General features: G+C 44.4%; 1 long non-coding RNA gene across 5 annotated transcripts in view; it reads left to right on the plus strand.

Moving 5' to 3' along the window:
• Positions 1 to 16,454: 16,454 nt before the first annotated feature.
• The window catches only part of LOC115474424, a 37,664-nt gene continuing 34,877 nt past the window's right edge, over positions 16,455 to 19,241 (plus strand). For 4 of the 5 annotated variants that reach the window (XR_003942854.1, XR_003942856.1, XR_003942857.1 and 1 more), the window contains exons 1-2: positions 16,455 to 16,542; positions 18,591 to 18,733. This is a non-coding gene — a long non-coding RNA (uncharacterized LOC115474424). Of the gene's footprint in view, positions 16,543 to 16,954; positions 17,049 to 18,590; positions 18,734 to 19,241 lie in introns of those variants that run through there. The other variant, XR_003942855.1, reaches the window with a different exon arrangement.

Consider the following 19,241-nt stretch of genomic DNA (forward strand, 5'->3'; position numbering starts at 1 on the left):
CTGGAAAACTCCACATTACAGTGCACTCCCCAAAAACTGCCATGGGAACCTCCATCTATGTGTACATTTCCTCCTGCCCCCTGCCCCGGAACCCTCAAAATATAGCCATGAGTTATGGGCTGCTGTGCACCCACCGCCAGTAGTCAGACCTTTAAAACTGCTAGCAGGATTACCCCACAGATATATGCCCCAAGACCCTCACACCTTCCCACCTTCACATTTAAAAACTGCCTTGTAATGTAGCTTTGATGTAACTTTGGAGAATGTCCTGAATTTATATTTATATTTTTAATTAATTCATATGCTGTTTATTGCTAAATATCTTTTTGTCTCCCGCTAGGGTTTCCTTTACAAGTGGCCTCTCTGTAACATGCAATTCTAACCCTTTGAACCCCAACAACTGTGGGTAAATGAGGTTCCACTGTATATCCAGATTCAAAATAATAGATCATATCTCATGTGACCAGGATATTTGCGTTTGGCATCAAACACACTTCATAGAACAATTAGAAATGTATTCAAAAGAAAGCTTGCAAGCAGTAAGAAGGTCAGAGTTCATTATGCATTATCAGTTAATTTTACTTACAAAGTAAAGATAAATGATGTATATTTCAGAATTCTTACATCTCAAAATCATCATTTCATTTTCAAACGTCATGAATTAGTACTGTAGCTAGCAGACAGCATGTGCTGCATTAAAAAGTCACTCTCAGGCAAGTTAGTGAAGCAACAGGAGAGAAATTCTACACAATAAATGCTCAAGGAGGAACCAAAAACAGGAAATAATTACAGCAAAGAGATCTCTGCAACTAACTTCAAGGGCCTGTCCTTCTAGAGAGAAGTAAGTTGCACAAAATTGAACTGGATTTGCAATTTTTAAATGACCTGAATTGCAAAAGTCTGCATCCTACATACAGTGATAGTGTCAATATGAGTTTTATATCCTAAAATCCCTGGCACTACCTACAGATAGCTCTTCCTGCTTAATCTACTGCCTTCAGACTTTTCAGCAGCAAGCAATACTATGCAAGATAGATGTGTTTACAGAAAGTAACATAGTAACATAGTAGATGACGGCAGAAAATGACCTGCATGGTCCATCCAGTCTGCCCAACAAGACAAACTCATATGCGCTACTTTTTGTGTATATCTTACCTTGATTTGTAACTGTCATTTTCAGGGCACAGACCGTACAAGTCTGCCCAGCACTATCCCTGCCTCCAAACCACCAGCCCCGCCTCCCACCACCGGCTCTGCCACCCAATCTCAGCTAAGCTCCTGAGGATCCATTTCTTCTGAACAGGATTCCTTTATTTTTATCCCACACATGTTTGAATTCCGTTACCGTTTTCTCCTCCACCACCTCCCGCAGGTGATACACTAGGACTACACCTCTTGGTCTTTTAACAACTCCTGATGCAGTCCTTGAGAGGGCAAAACATGGCCGTGTCAGGCTTTCTCTCTATATAAAACGCACCTCCAACGTTCTAATGAAGCCTCACTTTCCCAATGTTCTAAAGTACAGTGCATGAAGGAAAAATCCCCTTACTAGTGCAAGCAGAGATCCCGTTTGCACTTATGTCAAAGTCCTTACTGACTATCCACACTGTGTATCTTCAGATTTCACGGCTCTGTTATCACTGGACTACAAATATGATTGTTTGGTCTGCTCCAGAGAAGCACTGACAATACTTCTGTTTATGTCTCAGTTTTCCAGAGAGCATCTGAGCATGATAAAGGCAACATGAGGAGATATGGGCTGGAAATCTGCATTTGGAAAAATATCACTTGCTACAGTTCTTTAAATAAAATTAAGAATTAACCAGTGCCACTGAAACAGCGGGGGCGTAATAAAATTGCACATTCTGCATGGAACTTCGGTTAGGGCTCTAACAGTAAAACCTTGAACTGCCCCGCCCTGTTAAAACAACATTCATTCATTCATGTACACATTTGATATACCACTCTTCATAACAAAAGCACTTCAGAGCAAATATCTTATCCAGGCTAGTCAGCCAGAGCCACATATGAGACGAACACTGCCCCAAACCCCATGCTCCATCTGTCCCTTGCTTCCCTGAAGTACCAGCGATCCTTGCCCAATCTTACCAGAACCACCGCCACATAATAAGCTGCTGTTCTTTCAACCACCCGGCCCCATAGACTTCCAGTTCATACATCTGGAATCATGGCCGCCGAGAGACTGAGCTGAGCCCAGGGCAGGGCTGCCGGTGGGCCCGCCCCCCCCCCCCCCCAGGATCGTCGCCATCAAGGCCACCATTGCTACCGCCACCACCCACCCAAGGATTGTCGCTGCCGCCGCCCACCTGCCACCACCCACCGCAACTGTAATACCTTGGCTGGCGGGAAGCCCAAGGCCCCACCAGCAGAAGAATCTTCCTCCAGCACTGCTCTTCTTCTCTCTGCCGCATGGCCTGCCCCTGCGGCTGCTTTTTCTCTCAGGTTGCACATGCTCGGTTTCAAAATCGAGCATGCGCGGCCCGAGGGGAAAATCAGCCGCTTGGAAAGCAATGCGGCAGACTGTGAAGAAGAGCAGCACTGGTGGAAGATCTCTTCTGCTGGCAGGGCTCCCCACCAGTCTGCTGTGTCTGCTCCTTTGGGTTCTCCCCAACCTTCAAGGGGGGCCTGGCACCGGAGTTTTCTCTCTTCTGCTCCTGTCAGGACACGATCACCCGGGTCCCATCAGAAGGCAAGAGAGAGAGAGAGACCCCGGCGCCGGGCCCCCCTTGGAGGCCCAGGCCTGAGGAATTTTGTCCCCCCGCCCCCTCTCTCGGCGACCCTGTCTGGAATACCTTCTTCTCTTTCACCACATTGAAACCACTTTCTTTTCCACCTTTCAGCAGCCTGTTGGTTTCTCTCTCTGCTTCTTCTCCATTCCCAATCACCCAAACAAGCTCTTCCACACAATCTCTCCCCCCTGCTACTCCATCACACCACATCAGCTCCTGGGCTGCTGCTCTTCTATTCTCCCTCCTAATTTTGCACACATCATCAAAAGGTGGTAAGTACAGTAATGCAGTACATGTTGGCGGTTAAGGATTATTTGACCCGTCCTGTCAGCCTGGCTTCCTCTTGGAAGTGGCCTAGTGGTTAGGGTGGTGGACTTTGCCCCTGGGGAACTGAGTTCGATTCCCACTTCAGGCACAGGCAGCTCCTTGTGACTCTGGGCAAGTCACTTAACCCTCCATTGCCCCATGTAAGCCACATTGAGCCTGGATGGAAAATGTACAAAGCATATCGTTAAGAACGTAATTTATTAATACAATTAAAAAAAACACATAAATACATATAAAAGATTAGCCCGACACAGGCCGTGTTTCGCCCAGCAGGGGCTGCTTCAGGGGCTACACAAAAATCCTCTTTACTGCCAGTAAAAGGTTATGTCGGTTTGGCCCCTCTCGGAGAGCTGTTTTTTTTCATACTGAGATCGCTTGCATATTGTATTTTTGGAATTATCCAATATAATTTTTCCAATTTGAATTAAAGAGGATTTTTGTGTAGCCCCTGAAGCAGCCCCTGCTGGGCGAAACACGGCCTGTGTCGGGCTAATCTTTTATATGTATTTATGTGTTTTTTAAAATTGTATTAATAAATTACGTTCTTAACGATCTGCTTTGTACATTTTCCATCTTGGAGCTTGCAGACCGTCTGCCTTTGTGCTTTCTTAGCCACATTGAGCCTGCCATGAGTGGGAAAGCGTGGGGTACAAATGTAACAAAAATAAAATAGATACTATTGGAGATTCTACATGGAATGTTGCTATTCCACTAGCAGCATTCCATGTAGAAGGCTGCGCAGGCTTCTGTTTCTGTGAGTCTGTGAGCCTGCGTGACCACATTGCTGATCTGCAAGGGCCGACTTCTACATGGAATGTTGCTAGTGGAATAGCAATATTCCATGTAGAATCTCAAATAGTAGCAACAATGGAGGAGTGGCCTAGTGGTTAGGGTGGTGGACTTTGGTCCTGGGGAACTGAGTTCAAGTCCCACCTCAGGCATGGGCAGCTCCTTGTGACTCTGGGCAAGTCACTTAACCCTCCATTGCCCCATGTAAGCTGCACTGAGCCTGCCATGAGTGGGAAAGTGCGGGGTACAAATGTAACAAAAAATAAATTTGCATCATCAAGGGCGTTGTGTTCTGCTAATGCTGGTTTGCTTGTTATACCACATGTAAGGCATCTGCGATAACACCTTACAAGAGCTGGTACTTTTTCTGTGGCTGGACCTCAGGCGTGGAATAAACTGCCTTGATACAAATCAAGGTAAGGTATACACAAAAAGTAGCACATATGAGTTTATCTTGTTGGGCAGACTGGATGGACCGTGCAGGTCTTTTTCTGCCGTCATCTACTATGTTATGTATGTTATGTTTTTCTTTGAAAATTCAACAGATCACCGCAGCATTTAAGCAGATGTTGAAAGGTTACCTGCTGGACCATCTTGTTGATCAATGATGTTCTCAGGCGTCTTTTGCTGCTGCATTTGTGCTGAATTGTGTTAATGTATTTAGTGGTTTGCATTGTCGTTTTTTGACAGTGCAATTTTTCTAGCAAAAAAGGTGCCGGTACTCAAATGCCAGGCCACCCTTCAGGGGTGGGGTGATCACTGAGGAACTCACTCCACAATAGCCAGGCCCCCTGCAACCAGTCACAGAATCTATGACAAGGCAGAATTAGTGTGTAGAGCCTGAGACCTTTCATTAAAACTTGAGGACCATGGGTCAATTTTAGCAGACAAACGAAAAGGTGCCGGTACTCAGTACCCCCAAGTATCCCCTCAAAAAAAGCCCTGCTCCTAAGCCAGGGCACGTGAAGTATGATCTAGTCTCTCAAATTTACTGCTAACACTTGCCTAGTACTTGTATCATGCCAAAGAGAGCTTCTTTCTGGTATTCATAAGATGTAACATCTATAGGCAACTTATCCAGGTGTGCTCGGAAGTTCTTTTTGATCAAGTCCGTGGCACCCAAAATGATGGGAAATATTGCTGTATCTTTCTGCCACATTTTCTTGGTCTTGGACTACATCTCTTGGTACTTGAGGATCTTTCCTCTCTCTCCATGCAATTCACCGAGTAATCAAATGGGACCCACACCTTTATAATCAATGTCATTCTGGTGTTTTTCTCTTTTGCCATTCTATCTGGTTTTTTTTGGTTCATAAGGATCTCATAGGATCATAACTGTTCTCTTTGGGTCATGATCTCAATTCTTTTCTGGTACACTGATGTTGTATGCTTACAGAGTTTCCAGTGAATGAGATATGCCACCTTGTAGTGCATTTCTGTCTAAATATTTTCCCACCACCAGCACTTCACATCCAGCCACAAGATGAGTAACTGTTTCTAGCTCTGTCTGGTCTGTTGCACCAGTTTTTTTTCAATGTTTGCTGTAAACCATCTTGCCTGTAGGCCGCTGTCTTGGGCTACAACTGCCAACCACTCATCCTTAGGTTTCAATTTACCTCGCCTTATCCATTCATGTGTCTTGTCCCCATCTGGGCTCTCTATTGCTCCTTGTGATGGAGCATACACCTCCTAATTCTATAATCTTAGCGCCTAAGTATAGGTGCTACATGCGCACTATGATTAAAGAATACTAGGACTTACATGTGTGAAAATAACATTCATATGGCTAAGCGGTATTCTACAAGCTTAGCGCACAACCTGCATAATGTGCAACTTAAAGGGACTTACATGTGGGCTGAACATGGGGGGATAAGCAGGTCCTACACTTAGGCACATAACTTATAGAACACTAAAGTACAGCATTTATGGACTAACATTTACACCTGCCTTTTATATGGCATAGGTGAAAGCACCCAAATGTTGGTGTGCAAAAGCTGATTTACATTCTATTCTATAACAGAATCTGGACACCTAAGAATTGAGACCTAAGGATAGAGCTACCCACCCTCCCCAGAGTGTGCTAAAACCAGCCCAACATTCAGACCCAACCCTTTTCCCATTACTCCCTCACCTGTACCATCCCAATCATGCTTACGTTCTGTCACCGTTTTGGTTATTGCTTACCTTGCTAAGAGGACAATCCAGGCCCCATTCCTCTCTCAGTGGTATTAGTGATAGGTATTAGTGATCAAAGCCCAATATGTGATCATGGCACTGGTTTGGCATTGCCATCTGCAGTTCACAGCATCTGGACATCCGGAGTAGCCTCGTCATCAAGCGCAAGACAGGCCCAACCCTGCTCAGCTTTCAAGATCTGACAATATTTGGTTCACTTACAGAGTGGCATATCTGGGACCCTCTCAGTATAGTATCACCTTATATTTTCTCTGACTCTTCCACCCTCCAATTTTATATCACAACTTTGTCCTTGAGCTTTTTACATGGAAAATGAAGTCAACTACATATTTAACTGTTTCTATAATATCCCCAAATGGAAGGGTAATGATGGACCAAAAGTAGGAGATATAGAAGGCACTACTGTTAGTGCTCCCTGTGAGGGAGTGAGGAGTGGCCTAGTGGTTAGGGTGGTGGACTTTGGTCCTGAGGAACTGAGTTTGATTCCCACTTCAGGCACAGGCAGCTCCTTGTGACTCTGGGCAAGTCACTTAACCCTCCATTGCCCCAGGTACAAATAAGTACCTGTATGCAATATGTAAGCCGCATTGAGCCTGCCATGAGTGGGAAAGCGCGGGGTACAAATGTAACAAAAAAAAAAAAAAAAAGTAACAGGCGTCCCTAAAAACACTCCCTCACTGAGGTCACAGCTCAGCCTTACAGCAGGGGCACTAAACCTGCTATACCATAGAGATGTTAGGCTGCCTGGCCAGGAAGGCGGGGCTCAGTGAGCAGGAAGAAAAGCTCTCAGGCAGAACAGAACAGGGAGGCCATGGGAGGAGAGAAGCTGCCCTAGAGTGTAGGTCTCCACTGCATGTGTGTAAGCTACCAGAACCTGGCTAAGATAGACTAAGCTAAGCTTTGGCTTGAGTTAGAGAATGACACGGGTACAAAGTTTGTCCCCCGTCTCCGTCCCTGCAGGTTCTGTCCCTGTCCCTGCCCCGTCCCCATGGGCTCTGTCCTCATCTGCAGAAGCCTTGAACACTTACGATTTTATATTTAAATGTTTTTTATTAAAGTATAAAAAGGAACAATATGCTGTGCAACTGTTGTGTATAAATTACAAATAGAAAATAATAACAATGAGCAGCTAGAATAATCCTCCTTCCCACCGCCACCCTCTACCCTTCCAACCCCAACAATAGGTGATTTCTACTACGCCAAGGAATCCTAATTCACACTGTTAAAATGTCCAGGGGTATAAAATACAACACGTTCTGTATGCCCTAGAGGGGAAAAATATGCCCTATGAAGCACTGTTATGCTTTTTTAAATCTGTGGATAAATAAGAAGTCATCAACAATCTCAGGATTCAATCTAGCTGTCCTGTCTTCCACAGTCCTTCCTGGAATAGAAGTTGTCTTCTTAGAAGATGTGCTGGTAGCAGGATGTACAGGATCCCCCATGCAAATTTTGCTACTTGTGGCCAACGTTTGCTTGTTTTTCCAAAAAGTCAAAATAGCTTTGTAGGCATCACTTAAACATAAATAACAGTCCAGTTCATTAACAGGCTTCAAAGTAGAAAATGACACGGGGACATCCCTGTGGGCTCTGTCCCCATCCCTGCCCCTTCCCCACCCTGCGAGCTCTGTCCCCATCCCCATCCCTGCGGTTCCCCATCCCCGTGTCATTCTCTAGTTTGAGTTTTATAAGAATGCTGTCTTTGAGGTCTGGCTGGAGGTAGACCTGTGTGATGAAACCAACGGGGGAGAGTCAGCACTTGCAGCGGGCAGGCAAGACTGCCTGCCCCGAAGAATTCGTCAGGTCGGTGATGTGAGGGAAGAGGGAGGGAGGAGAGCCGGCTCGCAGGTTTCAACAACCGGCTCGCAAGAGCCGAGCAAAGTTAACAAGCGGCTCTTGCGAGCTGGTGCGAGCCAGCTCCAGCACACCACTGGATGAAACCCTGCAAGTAGCTGTGTATGTGTATACTATGGACTTAAGACTGTCAGCTACAGGCCTGTAGGAAGTTTGCCTCTGAACCTAAAGAGACTTTATTTTGTACTTTGCTGTACCTGTGAAGTAACAGGATTCAGTGCTTGGTTAATAAAGGGTTTTTTGTTCATTTCTCCCTTGTCTGGCTGTGTTTATTGAAGGCCTCCTGCACCATGTCAGCGTACACCATCGCACTCCCCTACCACAAGTTGCCTTTATCCCTTTCCCTTGACATCCCTCTTCCCCCCTTTATCAACTCCTGCATCTTTCTCCATTACCTTTTTGTATCTTGTCTTTTTTTGTACTCCTCTTTTTGTCTTCCATATTCAGTGTTTTTATCATCTAAAAAAAACACAGACAAGTATAGTTGATGAGATCTCCCCTTTGCAAACCCATGTTGTCTAAGATCCTGTAATCTATTTGCTATAAGAACATGCATGTCTGTAGCTACCCGCCCCTTCCTTGTTCCCAGTTTTGTGCCGTGGGACTTATTCTACTCTCCCCCAGTCCTCTGGAACGTCTCCGGTCTCTATAACTGCACAGAACTGGGAATGGTGCAGTGAGCACTTTCAGAATTCAGAGTTATTCTCCATCAGATCCAGTGATGCAGTGAGGGTCTCCAGCACACAGGGGTCAATGTTTCTGTTAATGCCCCGCCCCTCACTCCCACAACAAGGAAAGTGCAGCTGACAGGACAGGGAGCCCTGCTTCCTACCCATGGTGTCTGATCAGCTGAGATCAGGCAGCAGGAGCAAGGAAGGCGCCAGAGAGATGAGGAGGGAGGCTATAGATGATGCATGTGAGCCGGCATGGGAATTGCTAGCTATTTAAAAGAGTTCAGACCCAGTAGACCCCTGATACTTTACATAAGATTGTTACACTTTGGATAGCAGATTTTGGATCTCTTTGGATCATCTTTACAAGTTTGGCTGCGTGGTTGCAACTCGCAGAGTGCGTATTCACAGGAGATACATTATACATTTTTACTGCGTTATATCCATTCGTCCAGAGCCCACAAGATGAGTCTCCTGTCAGATGGGACCTGTCTTAAATGTGGAGCACCAGATGCATCTTACATTGTATTTAGGCTTGTCTGAATATTTCCCAGTTTTGGTGTGATGTATGGTCTTATCTGGCTGCTTGTATAGTAGCTGATGGCCAGCTACTCCCAGACATTGTAGAATGATGTCACGGATATTGTGGAGGGCAATCGTATTTCTGGTCCATTTTTGCATGAAGCCTTACTGATTGGTAAGTGTTGTCTTCCATTGCAATGCAGCCCTGCTGAACCACCTACACTTACCCAGTGGCACAACCAAATGTATGAGTTATTATGTATGGAGAGACGCTCGGTGATTCTAGGAGCGCCAAAACAAAGAAGAAATGTCTCCATATGTGAATGCTTTGCCTTTGCGGGTTGTGAGAACCCTCCAGGGGCGCTTGAAGAGCGAGTTGGGGGAAGCGGTAGAAGGGCCCTACATCCTCTGGGGAACCTTCACTACAGCTCCCAGAAATCCCAGCACCCTGAGGGTGGAGTTCCTGGAAGGCAGGGATTGACTGACGCTAAAAGAGGGAAGGGGGACTCCAACTCCCTGAGATCCCGGCAGGGAGAAAGGCTTGCTGGGAAGGAGAGGAAAGGGGCAACTCCCAGAGTTCTCGGAGGGTGAGGGGCTTTCGTCGGAGGGAAAAGAGGACTGGAAGGCCCCAGGTGCAGAAGAGGTGGATGATGATTGGCTAATGGATACTAATCAGCTGGTAGAATCTGGAGGGGAGGATTTTATGGAGTGGGCGCCTGACAGTAGGGGAGGAGAGCGGTGGGGAACCTATGGACACTTCAGCTCTAGCCCGAACGCCAAGAGGAGGTAAATTGCAAGCTGTGGCAGCTGCCTTTTTTTCCCCCCAACTCAAAGGCCCTTGGAAGAGCATGTGGGAACAGCTCAGAGCAATACCGGGGGGAGAAGCAATAAGGGAAGGTTGATGTCATGTTAGGTTGGAGGAAGGAGGTGGCCTCCCTCCTCTTCCTTCGGCACTGCCTGCAAAATGACGGCGCCCAGCCCAGTGTATCCTGGGATGCGCTATGCAGGGCTTCACACCATCCCTTATATGGTGTGAAGTCCCGCCCAGCACATCCCAGTTACACTGGGCAGGACTGGGCGCCACCATTTTGCAGGCAGCCGGTTAGAGGAGGGAAGCCACCTCCCTCCTCCAACTTAAGGTAGGGGGTGGAGGATTGACCATGGCCCACTGGGTTACCAGGAACCTCTTACCAATGCTTGGGGGGGGCGTTTGAACCTGTGTTGGGGGGGGGGGACTGGAGGTCTGCCAGACCTCCAGTCCCCTATCACTGGGGGGGAGGGGGTTGTCAGTTCCTGCAGAGGGTTGCTGCATTGGGGGGGGGGGGGAATGGGGGCCTGCTAACATGCAAATGCATGCTGGACAGGGCTCACCATTCCTCCCCAATGGTCTGCAAACCCTAACGCCAACTCCGAGCTGGCGTAGGATTTGCTGCGGCCAGTGTGCCAATCTTTGGCGCGCTGGTCGCTGATCATTGGGGATGAATAGGTTTAGCAGGCATTTGCATGCTACTTGTGCTAAGAGCCATGTTTTGCATGCATTTGCATGCTAGTTGCGTTCAGAGCCCGCGAGCGCGTTGTTTCACGTACTCAGGGGCTCTGATCATGGGGCGGCAGCAAACGCAGGTGCTAGTATGGTGCTAACAGCCTCTAGCGCCTGCATTTGCTTCTGATCATCAGCTCAAGAGTGAGGGATGGGGGGCTAAGAGGTGTGAGCAAGGACTTGAGGATGTGAGACACAGAGGAGGCAAGGCAGGAAATGTGAAGGTCAAAAGGTTCAGACCGGGGCAAACAAGCAAAGGTAACAAACCACTCAGAAACTCTCCATTGTTTCAGACAAATGATTAATTCTGCCTCTCCACTCTCCAACTTAGCAAATTCACAAATAGGTCCAAAGACAGGTTTGGCCTTGACCTGGAAGCTTTTGAAACAAATCACAAGGTTTTTCTTTCCAGCTCCAGGAAGTTGTTTTGCTATCCATCATGTAACACCGCCCATGTCATGCCCAGGACATACCCCCGAAATGACCCTTCAGAAAACAATTTGTTTTCAGCGAATATCGGACTTAAACTTTTTTTTTATGTTGGATTATATGGTTTAAACTTTTTCATGTGAGAAACATGTCCATCTGCCACTTAGGTCATTTTTTGGACTTTTTTTTTCTTTTGATTATGAGCCCCTAAATGTTGTAACATGAAGTACATTTTCCTCAAACAGGCCTTTATGACCAATATAATTCTTTAATTTAGTCACATTTTCTAACTCCTCTTAGCTATCAGCCTTATTTTCGAAAGTGATGGGCGCCCATATTTCGACCCAAATCAGAAGGGCGCCCATCTCGCAAAGGCACCCAAATCGGTATAACCGAAAGCCAATTTTGGGCGTCTTCAACTGCAATCTGTCATGGAAACGGGCAAAGTTGACGAGGGTGTGTCGGAGGCATGTTTAGCGGCCGAGAGATGGGCGCCTTCGGCCGATAATCGAAAAAAGAAAGGCATTTTTAGTGCGAATTTGGGTCACTTTTTTTGGACCCTTTTTTTTCACAAGTCCCAAAAAAGTGCCCTAAATGACCAGATGACCACCAGAGGGAATTGGGGATGACCACCCCTGACTCCCCCAGTGGTCACTAACCCCCTCCCCCCCCCCGAAAAAAAACAAAACTTGTTTTTCCAGCCTGTATGCCACACCCAGCTCCATCACAGCAGTATGCAGGTCCCTGGAGCAGTTGTTAGTGGGTGCAGTGGATGTCAGCCAGGTGGACCCAGGCCCATCCCCCCCTACCTGTTACACTTGTGCTGGTAAATGGGAGCGCTCCAAACTGCCCCCAAAACCCACTGTACCCACATCTAGGTGCCCCCCTTCAGCCATAAGGGCTATGGTAATGGTGTAGAGTTGTAGGCAGTGGGTTTTTTTTTTGGGGGGGGGGGGATTTGAGGGGTTCAGCACCCAAGGGATGGGAGCTTTTTACTTTTTTTTTGTTACAAGTGCCCTTAGGGTGCCCGGTTGGTGTCCTGGCATGTGAGGGGGCCCAGTGCACTAAAAATCTTGGCCTTGGATTTGTTCGTTTTTGAGCTGGGCGCCTTCGGTTTCCAATATCGCTGAAAAACGAAACCACCCAGCTCAAATCTGATGCATTTGCCCGGCACAAACTGTATTATTGGAAAAAAAAGATGGACGCCCATTTTTTTCGAAAATACGGTCTGTCCTGCTCCTTCACGTACCCGTTCTCGGACATAAGACGCCCATGGAGATGGGCGTTCGCGTTCGATTATGCCCCTCAATATGTTCCATCTTTGCTTATACCCTACACTGTCAATTAAAATGTTATATTACGTATTGTATTGACGTAAGTTGTATGCTATGCCATACTTTGTATTATTTGAATTATTTTTACTGTTGTAATTGTCTATTGCTCATGTTTGATTTTCTTACTGTACACCACCTTCAGTGAATTCCTTCAAAAAGGCAGTAAATAAATCCAAATAAATAAATATATGTTACACCATTACACTCTCAGTAATTGAATACACAAGTTATAGAAGTAGTAATCTAGACACAGCTTACTATCTGAACTAGAACCAAAGGTCACTTTCAGAGACAGTGAGGGCTTTCTATTACAGCTGCAATGGAGAAAAGGAATCAAGTTTGAAAAGGTTTCAGGTCAGTGACATGGCATGACCTAGAAGAAAATCACTCAGCTTTAAATCCTTTCCACTGAAACAATTTTATTTCACAAAAGTAGATACTGTAGGCTTCATTTATCAAAGGTGCACAACCTAAACAGAGAATGACTTAAGGCCCCAGTGAGAAATCAGACCATTGGTTGAAGTTTAAGAGGATCATTTACAGAAAGGTATTTTCCCGGGTAAAGTGACCTGACTGGAAATTGCTCTCCTCAATGTGGTTAGAAATATACAAGTGATTCATAGTGTAAACATTTTTTGCCAAAGTAAAACAAAACACGCCTATGGTCACATTTAAGTTGGTGAAGTAGAACCCATACACTTAGCTTTAAAGATAAACTTAGCTTAAATCTAAGTGCTTGCTTTTTTATTAAGCTGTTTGGGGCCTTTTTGCAAAGGCGCGGGAGGGCCTACGCGCATTCAACGTGCGCCAAATCAGCACTACCACACCAGCTAGTGCGAGCCGGGCAGTAATTCCGAATTTGGCACATGCCAAATCCCAGAGTAGAAAATAATTTTCTATTTTCTACCACGGACCACTTACCTGGCAGTAAACAGCAGTTAGCACGCGCTGCAGGCTTACCGCGCGGGTAGCATGTGAGACCTTACCGCTAGGTCAATGGGTGGTGGTAAAGTCTCAGGCCAAAAATGGACATGAGCTGGTTTCAATGTTAGCGCAAGTCCATTTTCTGGCCCCTTAAAAAAAGGTTTTTCGTAGACGCGGTAAAAGATGGCCCACAACACGCCCAAAAGGCATGCTCTCACTACTGCAGGCCACTTTTTACTGTGGCTTAGTAAAAGGACCCTTTAATATTTTGTACTTTGCACTTTTGATATTTTCTGTGCACGTGTATAATTAAAAATATGAAGGAGGTTTTTTAAGACCAATGATAAAAATGGAGTCTCATAAGATTTTGGTGACATGAGATATGACTGATACCATTAACTGGACTATTGGGGTATTTTTTCCTCCTTTGTAAGATTATTATTATTTTCACTTTGATTTAATTGATATAAATTAATATAGTTTTGTTATCAACATTCTATCTACAGCTTTAGTAATTCTATTGAATATTAGGGCCATCCACAAGGCTTGAATTGACCAGAGGTGCCAACTTCCTGTCCTCTCCAACTCCAGCTAACATATCAAAGCGTTTCATGTTTCTCCATAGTGGATGTTGTGAGTTAAGATGGTATGCCAGTGGCTGTGAGATGTCATGAAACAGATCCCAATCAAGATGGTCATATATATTATTCTGCATTCAGCTGGCGGGGCTTGGGCATCCCCACTCGCAAACGTAAAATTTTTAATGGGAGGAGCAGAAAGGAATGGATGCCCCCCCATCCCCCCCCCCTTAATGGCTGCTGGTTATGTCCCTGCTCCTGTTGTCAAGTCCAAGCCAGAAGAAAATGTCAGATGCAAATTTTTAGATGTCTGGGTGATCTACACCTGGAAATTTTCCACCCGAGTACATGTACATATATGTGACCAACTCTGGGAAAACGTAACTAAAGTCAGCAGAAACAAAAAACAATGAGGTTTTAATGAATTTTATTAGAGCAAATAATTTGTAATACAACAGTCCAAACCTCATCCTTTTACATGAAAAAAAAATCTGCAGCTTTAGTCATATTTTCTCAGGTCACATATGTGAAAATAACTGCAAAAGAATAGAAACTTGGCCATTTCACTTTAGAAAAAAATCAGTAATTAATCTGCAGAAATATGGCAAAATTTGTACAGGAATTTTTGAGAAAGCATGGAAGGAAACCAAAATTCATCCATTTCACTACATTGTCAGCATCAAACTGCCATTTTTAATGTTTCTTAAAGTAACTATAATGTAACTAGCTAATTAAGCTTTACTGGATGAAGTGTGGGGAAAAAAAATGCAAAATTACAGCAGATAATTTCCGAGTTTTCAGAACTGCCAAAATATCCACTCCAGAACATCCCAGGAACTTAAGGGACCCGTGCAGCTGTCAAGTCCACATATAAAAGCATTCATTATGATCTCAAGTTGTCTGTAAACCTGTATGCATATCTCACTTTCAATGCACCACCAAAAATGTTAGAGGCCAAGTGCAAAACAAATATGTATATGAAGCCAAAAATAGTCTGAAACCTTGCAGTTTACGGGCCCAAATTCCCTGCAAGTGTTTAGACGAAGAAAGTCCCATAGTCAGCACAGAGACTGTACCACAACCGTTGGAAAGCTCCCAGCACGATCGCTTGCTGCGGTCCTGCGCACTGCTGCGATCGGACATGGGTCGGCACTCTCTGCTTTTACAAGAAAAAAAAAAAAAAAGACAGTAAGATGAAATACATGCAAGCAAACCACTGCAGAGCTGAGGGGAGGGGGTGGGGGAGAAGGATCCGTCTTTTGTTTACTAACACCAGCCACTGGAGCCAACTCTGTGGGTGCTTGAGAAAATTCCTTGTGTGTGTCCAGGGAGGGGTTATTTCCATTGGGCTTAGCACCCCCAATAATTCTGAAAAGTTGACTCCTATGACACCAGCTGCAGTTAATATTAACTAAGGCGCCTATCTCCTCTCTGCGCTCAGATGGGCACACGCAATCATCAGCGCTGCCGCTTGAATATTTGCCTCTTTCTGTAGCGAGGGGAATGGGTGACCCCCGCCCAAATTCTAGGGTAACGCAATGGAGAAAAGAAAAAATAATATGGAGAGCAGCGCCTGCCGGTGGGTGAAGTCTCCCTTCCTCCGTTTGTTGTAAATGCCAGAAAAAAAAGGAGATCATTTAACCCGTCACTGATCGTGCTGAAAGCCATACCATTGTTTACAGTCGGATGGAGTTGTAGGCAACCCAGTGTACCATTCTTCACCGGAAAAAGAAAACAAAACGATTGCTTTAAGGCGTGTTTTGTTTAGTGATTTCCCACCGAACGGACAAAAAATCTCAGTAACGGGTAAGCGCTTTACTGAGATTATAGAAGCGCCATTAACACAAAGGGGATCTGCCTTCTCTGTTCTGTCCGCAAACGTTCTTTTGAGAGGCAATGAACGACAAAAGGATACAGCATTAAGCTTTTTGGTTGTGTGGAACCTGCAGGAAAATAAAACCCCTATTAACAGTGACAATATGGCGCTCAAAGGACCTGCTTTTATTTGCATTTACTGAAGCTGCCGGAATGCGACAACCTTCCATACGATATAGCAGAAATCAGTGTGTTGTTCACTCTTTTCTCCTAATGCCCAAAACTACGTCCTGCAAAACCGTTTACTTTATAACAAGAAGAAATCTGCTAGTGACCTTAACATAAAGGTAATTTTCAAGGGCATAAATAACACTCCTTGAGCGGCTCGCCTCATCACAACTCAGAATTTTTCCGGCAGCCTATTTTTTTTTTCCTTCCACTACACGTAAACAACTCGCTTTGCAAGTCAGTGACACTCACTTACCGGTGGCGGGTGCACTGCACTAGTCTGCACAAACAGCTGCAGTACAGAACTTAAGTTACTTACTTTTTACCGTCAAACCCCGCCCCGTCCAAAAGCGCGCTCGCGCTCGCTCAGCCAACCAACAACTGCCGAACCAGCACCGGGCTCCGCCTCTCGCCTCAGTGCGCGGCGCTCGCGCTTCTCGCACGCCCGCCCGCTGTCCTCTTCCCCCCTCCCCCTTTCCTTCCCTACCCAGCGAAAGCCCCAACAATCCCAGAAGCCATTGCAAAAGCCTACAATGAAATTTAAGAAGTTTTTTAGGTTTCGGCGCCATTTTCGATTGGACTGAGGTAAGGAGGGATTTTTTTAGGGAATTAATTATAAGGCTTTTTCTCCGCTTGCTTCGATTATGCCTGCCTGAAAAATATTTTAAAAATATTCAAAAAATCCCCGTCCTCTGCCGGTTTGCCTGGCGCGGTCTGCGGCGGACGGAGTAGCCTCTGGGGCTTCCTGAAAAATAGGTGCGGCAAAGAAAACAAAAATGAGCGGCGGCTCAATGTTCATTTCTCCCCTTTTGGGGGGCAATAGTTGTAAAAGCCCCCTCCCCAAGGAAGTGGGCCTTAATAATGAAGCAAATAAAATGACGGAATTTTTAGTGCGAGTTTCAGCGACAAAAGATTAAAAATAAAGTTAGTATTTTTTTTTTAAATCGTCTTTTTTGTGTGTGTGTGTTGTGTTAATTCAGTTTGTAGGTTTTGTCACCCGGAAATGGACTTTTGGGGGCTACTTTTCTTGACGTGGGGAGGAGAAAGAAGACTTAATTGTGAAAGAGTCAGTGAGCAAGCAGGATGGGGAAGTAAACAAGAACATTTTTCTTAGTAGTTTCACCACCATTTTTTTTTTTAGTAATATATTTGCCAAACAAAGAATGGGTTTAATTTTTTTTTTTTTAGTCCTGGGAAAACTTTTCGCCTCTCCCGCGCTGAAAGAATAAATATATAATCTCCAAAAGCAAGGCAAAAGTGCTCCTAGAACGCCCAAGTGTGTAAAGTTTTGTTGGCCGCTCTTGAGGCCGGTGCTGCTGGGCTCGCCGCTCTTCAGACCGTGAAAGGTGATTTGGGAGAGAGAATGTGGAGCCCTCGAGAAGCCCCGAGTTCTCGACCCCGGGGCAGCTGGAGGCGCGCGGGTGACGCAGTCGCAAAAAGTCTCTCACCGGTCTTGAAAGAGGAGGCAGGCGCTCCCCTTTCCCGGAAAAAAAAAAGAAAAAGCCAAACAAAAGAGCAAACACCTCCCCGGCCTCCAGAGCAGGAAAAGTGACGCCTGATTGGAATATAATTGCATACCGTTACTTGGCTCTCGGAGCGAGAACGGCACGAAAGGGTTAACAGAAGTTACATTTAATTAAACGTGCAGCCTCCTTTGGAGCTATAGGAGAACTAGTAAGAGAGCGCTTGTGTTGCTGCTTTCTAGATCCCTGACCCAAATGGCACCGTCAAGGTTTTGATTTAAAAAAAAAAAAAAAAAGGTGTTTTTCTAGATGCTTTTTAAATAAAATAATAAAAAAAGACTACAAAAGTGGGAATTAACCTTATCTTGGTGAAGTCGGCCATATGTCGCACCGTAATTTGATACGCTCGCAGATCTGTGCATAAATTATTTTGAGGGATGGTTTAAAAGACAATCGTGGATTAAATTAGCTTTATAAAAATAGCTTTCAGTATATACCAGTAATCGGAAACTTGTTCGCCGGACTGTTCATGAGCTATTTTAATAGTTCTAGAATAACTACAGAAAAAAATGTCTTGTTTCTGCTATAGTTTGAGGAAAATAACTCTACAGTGCCTTTGCCAGAAGGTCTGGATTTTTTTTCACAACTTTTAAATGTGAATAAAATAGACTTTAAAACATTTCTGTAGAGCTACTTACTTTTATACTCGCCTGTGAATGATTGTAGTTTAGAAAAATAAAGATCAATATTTGTTTGATAGTGCCATACAGTAAGGCTTTGTTGAAGGCCTCTTGGCTGATGGGATTGCATTAAAGGCCCTAATAAATTCTGCAGCCAGGATTTATTGTATTTCAGTGTGTAAGCTTCATATATTTTATAACTTTGCCAATTATTCCTAAATATAATATTTTTAAATGTTTCTTCAATCAACCTGGATAGGGTATAAATTAAGTGCAGGCAACATTTGATTCTGTTTTAAATACATGAACAATTGTAGGTAAGAGTGTACAATGTTTAAAAAAAAAGAACTGGGTGTTTCTGCTGTTTTTGCAGTGCCTTTGCACTAAGTTTTCCAGTGTTAAGGTTTAATTTAGTTGAACAAACACCATTTTAAGTTTCTGCATTTATGTTTGTGTAATTTTATATAAATATTTGGCAACCTTCTTTTAGCACCGGCTGAAGAAATAAAAAGAAGAGCAACATTATATACTGTAAACATCGTTGACCAATGTGTAATAATCTGAAGAGAGCCTTTTATCAAATTAGACCTGTGGAGGGGAGGCAATGATTCTTCCTTCAAATTTGTACTTCAGGTACAGTACTGCAAACTGGAAGATCAATTTAGTGAAGTTCTAGCTCAAGTTGATTTCCTATCTATATTGTTTACTTTGAAAACTCTGTTTATAACCAGTTTTAAACATGTCATCTGTTCTTAATCATGAAAAAAATTTTGGGAAAAAATGGTCCTTTTGCAGCTTGTAATAAAATTGTGGAAAGTTGCATAAAACTGGTGGAGTGTGCTGTTCTTCCTTTTAAAAACTGAAGAAAAATATTTTTGATGGTATGATTGTAAATGTAGCAGACATAAAGAATATTGAACAGTGATGAAAATAATTGTTTAGAACACTTGTCAGCTGATATAAATGATGGTTTGGATACATGGACTTTAGGGTAATCAGACATTTTTGTTTTGGAATTATTTTCTTTCTAGGTAGGAGAATTTGGGAAAAGCGAGTGTGACTGTGAACCTTGTATTGATAGTGGTTTACATAGATTGTGTTTACACAAAAAATATTGCAATGTAATCTGTAGTTCTTCAGT

This window comes from Microcaecilia unicolor, chromosome 7 (assembly GCF_901765095.1).
Source record: "Microcaecilia unicolor chromosome 7, aMicUni1.1, whole genome shotgun sequence".
Taxonomy (NCBI): Eukaryota; Metazoa; Chordata; class Amphibia; order Gymnophiona; family Siphonopidae; genus Microcaecilia; species Microcaecilia unicolor.